Genomic DNA, 7,846 nt, shown 5'->3' on the forward strand with positions numbered 1-7,846 from the left:
AAAAAAAAAGCCTGTTGGTCGCAGGTTTTATTAAAATAAATTAAAATTAAAATAAGGTTTTTTAAAAATAAACAAGCGAAACCGGAAAAACAAAACAAAAAAAACCCAACACCGTTATATAAACAAGTAAATAATCCCCCCTTGTCTTGCAAGGGGGATTGGAAAATTCCAACATCTGGATTTGTAGAGTTCCTTTCATTTGTTTCTTTTTTTTTACTTTCTTTTTTCTTTCTTTTCCCTAGGAGATGTTTTCCACACACCAGATTCACCAGAGAATTTGGGTACAAAAGCACTGTGGATCACTGGTGATGGGCCAAAGGCAGTGGCACATATCAGTGGTGCCACATGGTAATACTACCTGATGGCATGAAGCATTTCTGCAGCTCCTCCTGACTGTGTGGCCCAGTGGGACCTAACATGGGGCTGGTACCAAATGGCTCATTTCCCCCTTGAACTGGAAATTTTGCAGGACCTAGAGTGGGCAGGGGCATAGAGTGGAGAGAGTGGAGATGGTGCCAGAAAAAGCAGTTCTCGTCCATGACCTTACTGCTATTGTTCTTGAAGCCTTCATTTCCTCCTAAAAGCTTTACTGAGGGGCTATAACAGAAGGAGTAAGAAGCGTCTGTGTGACAGATTTGGACTATGTGTACTGACCTTATCCTGATCTATTTCTGTATCATCACTCTTGGGCATAGAAGTGTGAACAAGGACTATGTGACATTGGCAGGAACTGTTTACATGACAATTTTTATTTTTATTTTTTTTAATATTCAGGCAAATATATTAGATAAAATTGCATGTGCATTAAAGCTAAGCTGAGGAACCAAAGTAATTGGGAACTCATGGCAGCAGCATTTTCTCAGGGTTTCCTGGATTCTAAGTGAATCGTGTTGTCAGTACAGAGGAGGTGTTTCATATCTTTTCTTCAAATATATTTACACATTTCAATATGGTGCCACTATTGTGCTCACGCACAAGAGAAAGCTGAGTCCCAGTAACTGCAACAATAATGAGATACATCAAATGACTGAACAGATGAGCCACTATTATGGTAGGTTCTCTGTTATTTGCCTCATTTTAGAAGGAAATTTGTAGCAGCAGGTTTTTAATAGAGAAGGATCAGGTATTTCAGTCCCAGTCCATCTGCTGTGCCCTCCCCCTCTTAAAAAATTACACAGGGGCAATCCGATCACAAACCTGAAGCAGACTTTTCCAGACACATCTTTAGAATACTTAAAACAAGTAAAGTTTTTTCCAGCTGATCACTTCTCTAACCTTTTTCTTTCAGCAGGACATTTTGTTATTTTGGTTTATTGCAATGTTCATCTGGCAATATACTCCCTATTTTATCAAGAATAAAGTAAAATAAAATAAACTTTCAGAACTGTTAAGCTCCTAAAAACTCTCGTTGAAGACAATAGAGCAAGTACAAAGCACCTCTTGATCACAGAAGCTAAATATTTAGCAGATGCTCCTCAAGGAGATCCTGGAGCTGTACCTACTTATCTGCAGTTCTGACATTGAGCCTCCTAACAATTGCTCTGTGCATGTGATACCACAGCCTGCTTAGCAAACATGAGTACACTGTCGGGGAGAGGGTGGAGTTGTTGAAAGTCTTTACAACGTCTTATCTGCTGCTATTTAAACAGAAGTAACACAGAGGATTTCAGATTTCTCACTCTCTTTACCAGAATAAGTACTTAAAGGCTTGCAACTCAAAATGTTTTTTCTTCAGCAGCATTATTTAGTCTAGTAATCAATATTATCTCTGTCTACAAACACGTCCTCCATCAGCTTTGAATAAAGTAATGTATGTATTTTGAAGGCAGGAGTGGATTCCTGGAATTTTCCAAAGACAAATCATTGCACCGAACCTCTGCACACATCTATTTTTTACAGAAGCTAACTAGTGATAATTTGGGTTGCTCTTAGGTAGGGTGCTGAGCTGCTGATCTGCAGGCTGCACTAAGGCAATTGCGTGATCCAGCAAGGAGGTGAAGGACAAGGCATGTGCATGGTGTGGAGATGAGTATACACATTTCTAAGTGGTAGGAAAAAATAATTTTAAAAAAAAAGTTACAGTCACCACAAAGAAAGTTTTAGGGATTAGGTATCAGGGGAACAATCCCATTCCCAGTCCAGCACCATTTTATAAGCTGCTTTAGCCAAAACACAGACTTGGAGCCTCCTTCAAGCCAACTTCTCCATTTTTAAAAGCTCCATAATCCAGTAATTTGGACTCACGTTGTAGCGTAGTTCTCTAGTGGCCAGGAGTTATCACAGACTCCATGTTTTCTCTTCTTCTCACCTAGGTTTAATCAGGGCAAAACCAAGTCATTGAAAGAAACCTGATCTAGCTGTGGTGTCCCTGACCATTGCAGGCGAGTTGAACAAGGTGGCCCTCTTCGGTCCATTCCAACTCTAAGGATTCTGTGATTCTATGAAGGCGTTTTGAGGGGGTGGTGTGTTTGCCTTTGGGATGCATGCTGACCTTGTGCGGTTGCAACTGTGCAGGGGAGGGTGACAGCTGATCCCACACATCACCTCGTGTGTGACTTTACCCTACAAGGCCAAGAGGAGCCTGTGACAGGCATCTCACCTCATGCCCTGCTTTGTAGACTGGGACCAGCTGCACTGCACTGGAAGCCAGCAGCGCCCATGGTGGGACGGCTGCTCCTCTTCCCTCAATCTTACCTTCTGAGACAACGTCCTCTTGCCAGATCATTTAATCAAGCACTTTACATTAAAGACAACAAAACAGAGATAATTATACAGAATTTTCAAAGCCTCCATTTAAATGGCTGAAATGTGCTTGGAGGTGTTTTAGTTCAAATCACAGTTTAAATATTGAAATGGAGCAGAAACAATTTAACGTGACAAATGACTGCAGAAAGACTGCAGTACTGGGCGTTTGTCCACTAGGTGTAGCTGAAACCCTGCATTTCTTATTGATTAAAGCCGAAAAGAGAAGGATTTACTTCATGGCTTGCATTTAAACTGAACGGAAAGTAATCAGAATGAAAAGTGGTAAATGCTTACGGAGCAGAGCCTTCATTTAATGCAAGAACTGCACCCAAGCCCACAACAGCACCATCACAAAAATAGATGAATTTGTACAGAGACTCTGTCCTAACTTCCTAATCTAAAAGTCTTTTGGACACGATTCATTCCACATGTAAATATCACAGGTAGTGAAATGCCCTCCATAGAAAGCTATTAGTAACTTCGGTTTTGGTTACATGTTTTTTCCCCAAATATTATTACCAGAAGCTCTATTCAAACAAAGAGATTGGCTCCATAAAACAAAACAGAAAATAACAACAGTGAAGTGAAGCACTTTTGAAACCCAGATCTAACTCTCCATTTTTATTTCAGCCTTAAAGAACAGAGGTGTGATAATTTGCTTCCTTGCTACTCTTTCTGGCCCTCTCTTACCTTTTTTTTTTTAACCTGCACATTACAGCTTAGTCCTGAATGGTATCCTCATTCCTCTGCTTAGAGACATGGCAAAACAAGAACAGTCCTGGTGTATAAGACAAATTCAGGAGGATCATTCTTCATTTTGTTGATTTCTTGTGCAGTGAGTTTTCAAAAGGCAATGATCTTGATTTGTGAATTGTAAACATTACAGGAATTATCATTCCCTGCAATTTTCACCAAGATCGAGGCAGATGATGTCCTTGGTCTAGTTCTGGTCTAGATAAATGCTTGGCCAGAAGTGTCCAACTCAAAGATCCAGGCTTGACAGACAGACTACCCAGTAAAGCTACACCTTGGGATCTCTTTAGAAGTGCAGGCAGTACTTCATGCCAAGACTGCATTGCACATTCTAAACCTAACACAGTAATCCTGGTGTTCCCTTAAGCCATGCACCAGTATCAGTGAGCTTGAAAGAGTGTTATTATTTAAAGACAACGATTCACAACTCAGCCATGGCACACTGTGTTGTCGTAAGCCACACTTCAGTCTCATGAATCCTCCTTGAAACTCTGAAATGGTAACACTAAACCAAGTCAAAACATTTCACAAGCGCATACCATAGGTACAAACATTAACCATCCTCTGTAACTCCTGATCTCTCATTGAGATCATGATTTAAGGTTATATTAAATCAGAGTTCACAACCACTGTGACAACCAGGGTCCAAGGTTCTAATTAACTGAATTCACATATTATATACTTGAGCATACTCTTATTGTGGCATTTGGATCAAGGTGGATTCATATATTTTCAATCCATGTTTGCATCACCCTGGTAGCAGTCAGCCTGTATCTACTGAAAAGGAAAGGAAGGTAGACGGAAAGCTATTATGACGTTTCTTACTAAATCTGATCAACTAACATTTTCCTAAAATGTCTGTGGCTTTGTTTATTTTTTTCCCCTCAACAAAAGTGAAGAGCTCCAAAGTGCTTTTGGCCAGTGGCCTTCTGCCAGCCTCTTTTGTTCAGAGGAAATTGTATGTTACTTTTTCTGGAAACTTAAGTTTCCAGATGCATGCTGACATCTTCACTTTCATATATGTCACATCTTAGGAGGATAGGTACTTTTCTCTTCCTGCTTGTTCTGCTAAAATAATGAAGTAGATATCTTATTTAATATTCCAACCAGTTCAAGTTTCCAGTAAAATGTTTGTTGTTATCAAGTGGATTTCATACTCTGCTTCAGAAAGGCAAGTTGCCAGCTTATACTTCCTTGTGCAGCAGTTACTGGGTTCGTGAAGTCTTCAGCATGTGTTGCCTGAGATGGATGATCATGCTGAAATGTTGTATTTTGCTCTTCTTCCACCTTTTAATCAAGGTTACCTGGAAAACTGGTGACCTGTGCATATCCTTGACAGCTGACAGTCTAGGAAGGAACAGAATGACAGAACAGGACTGTGAGATTGATAGAGTGTTAGAAGAACCCAGCTTATCAAACATCTCGATGGTGACGTAAAAGGAAAGAAAAGAGAGAGCAAGCCAGCTGTGAAGCAACTATCCATTCTCCTTGTTTACTCACAGCTGACACAAGTATTTGGTACTTCCTCAGCAACTTCTTGCCTGACATTCCCTCCAATAGCTTTTTCCTTTTTGTAATTGTTTGGCAAATAATTTAGAAAGAAGAACAGGACTAAAGACAGATATTTTCTTTTCCCATGCTTTGGCTGATGAAACAGTCTCCAGCCTTACAAACAGTGGCTATTCTTGTTTATTCTGCTGGATGGTCTTGCTGTATTCAAAGATTGCACCATTTTTTTCCTCCACCATATTTAGCCTGTGTAAACACAAGGAGAACTCTCATGTTCCATGTGAATTTCCTAATACTAAGAAAACTCCCCACTTGGTACTGCTGGCTACCAGAAGACTTCATACTACTTATATTGCACAAAATTTGTCTAAGGTCTGTGCGAAACACACGAAAGTAGAGAAACAGTCACCACTGATCTCTTTCCAACAGAATGACTAGACAAAATAACTCTGGGTAAATGTATTTCTTACCTTAAGAATCTTCTTAAATGCAATGCTTATGGTGGCAGACAGGTTTGTAGAAAAAGATACTGAGATGTAAATCCAGTGTCACCCACTATGGCCAGTGTGGTCCTTCTCAGTGCACAAAAAAGTGGCATTTTGAGAGAAACAGACCTTGTCCAGACAGCATGGAAGAAGTACTGGTGGAATGAACATAGATCCAAATGCAACTCTGTATGATTCCAATCCCTTTTCTTCATAATTTAGCTGGCTTTAAGAATTTTACAGGACCCTCTTCCCTGAGAAATAGAAGATTCACAGAAGAGAGTGAGTATCTTGTGTCAGTTGTTGCTATTTTGTGCTGGTGTAGTAGCTTGAGGTACAAATACAGTGCAGGAGATCCATGCTAGCAGAGAGCAAAGAAAGGTGTCCCTGGCATTGGGTAACTTACTCACTGGCTAACCTATAAGGCAGGTAGGAGAACAAATAATGAGGAGAAAAAAATATATGAGAAAAGGTAATACTTCTTAGTTATTAGAACAAAAACACGATAATGTATGGTTTCAATTACCTTGTGTTAGATACATTTTTGTGAGGTGGAATTCCCCTCCATTCTAAGCAAGCAACTCCAGTCTTCTTGTATAAAGCAAGCACACTTCAATTAATGTAGAAAAGCATCCGAACACATTTTGTTTCCATCCAGATGACCTTCAGCAAGTCTTTATTTATTGTTCATTAACATCTAACATTGTATGTCTCAGTTTACTCTTTCAGCTAATGAGTACAATGTGTTTTTTGCTGCTTAAGGTTGAACTTGCTTAATAGATTACATTAGATGCTTGCAGGCAAGCTACTGCACAACTGGAAAACACTGACACAAAAATTTGCTCCTAGATTTCAATTCAAAACATTTATTTTAAATATTTCAATCATAGATAACCATGACCTTCAGTAAAACACATTCTAGCTTCAGAAAATGATTACTAGCAACCAAAAAAAAAAAAAAGATAAACAGGGACTATAAGTGTGTCTTCTACTGCTACAGGAACACAGCTGATACTGCAGACAGCTGATGGTGGTTTCAGAGTGTCAGCATGAAATAGAATTATTGTCTCTGATTCCACAAAGGATGCTAAACAGCTGATTTTTTCCTGGTTCAGCAATTCCCAATATTCCAACTGCTATGGGAGTATCCAATTTACATAGTCACTCTGAAGTAACTGAGAATCAAGACTATATGATGCTACCTTTCAGAGTGCTTTAGGAGGAAAAAATAAATTAATTAATTAAAAAAGAATGCATATCAGTGGCATTTTGGAAACATACCTGAAGGTTTCTGAGACTGAATTTTACAAATATGTCTTTCCATACCTCCCTGTTCAAGCCTATGATCAAAATTAGGGACCAAATTTGCCTCTCACAATAAATACAATGTGCATACCTGCATTTTTTATGAACACAAAATGAAGGTTTGCTATATTCTAGCAAAGTCATTGACACTGATGTCATCTCTGTCATACTTGTCTTTCAGCTCAGAATAACATAAAAGTTACTCTCATTCAATCATTTCTTCGTTCATCCTTCTGTCTGTTGGGATTTATTTTCCTCCTTTGTTTTTACTCATTTGGTCCCCCAAAAAGTGGCATGCCTAAGAAGGAAATTCTTCCTGGACTACTAGTAAAACATTATCCACACACACAACTAGAACTGTTTTACTGTTTCAATTAACACCAGTATACCTTTTTCATCCTTTTGCATTTCCCCTGCAGTGATTCTTTTTCCATGCATGTCTTAAAATAGGTCATTGATGTTTACATCAGCAGCCATTTTAGACATTGCACAGTAGTACTGCCAGCTCTGTGAGCCACTGTGCAGTTCCTCCTGAACTAACAGCTCATCAGCCACTCTGTGAATATCCTATAAAATTAGGGTCTCATTACAACTCATTTCACTATTGTTGCCTCTATTATTTCTCTTTCTGTGTGTCTTTAACTTCCAGCACAAATGTCTCCATTACTTCCAAGTTTCATTTAAGTATTATGCCAAACTGTGTCCTTCCTATTGTATCAATCACTGTTCTTCCAACCTGTGCTCTTAGCTAAGTTAGTCATTACCTTAGCATTATTCAGCCCCTTATGCCCCCAGATTCCTTTGGATTGTCAGCAGAATTTGGATCTCATCTTTTTCCAGATAAAGATGTTTGGCTCCTACTTTGAGATGTTTTACTGCCCATGCTCAGCTCCTATAACTGAGAGAGCTAGTCTTCAATTTCTAATTTGCTTTATTCTCCATTCTGCTCACCAGCAGGTGTTCCTCATGAAATCTGCTCCACATACAGAACAGCTGCAGGACCAAACTCTTAATGAGGCTTTTCCTTTCCTAATTTTTTGCAAACCAGA

The 7,846-nt window shown here is 39.2% G+C and overlaps 1 long non-coding RNA gene across 1 annotated transcript; it reads right to left on the reverse strand.

The window, feature by feature from the left end:
- Positions 1-997: 997 nt before the first annotated feature.
- Positions 998-7,846, reverse strand: LOC104909736. Its single transcript, XR_002112120.2, has 3 exons — positions 7,562-7,846; positions 5,478-5,746; positions 998-4,845 (listed from the first exon to the last, which is right to left on the reverse strand). It is a non-coding gene; the product is annotated as an uncharacterized LOC104909736 (long non-coding RNA).

The sequence above is a fragment of the Meleagris gallopavo genome, chromosome 2, assembly GCF_000146605.3.
Source record: "Meleagris gallopavo isolate NT-WF06-2002-E0010 breed Aviagen turkey brand Nicholas breeding stock chromosome 2, Turkey_5.1, whole genome shotgun sequence".
NCBI lineage: Eukaryota > Metazoa > Chordata > Aves > Galliformes > Phasianidae > Meleagris > Meleagris gallopavo.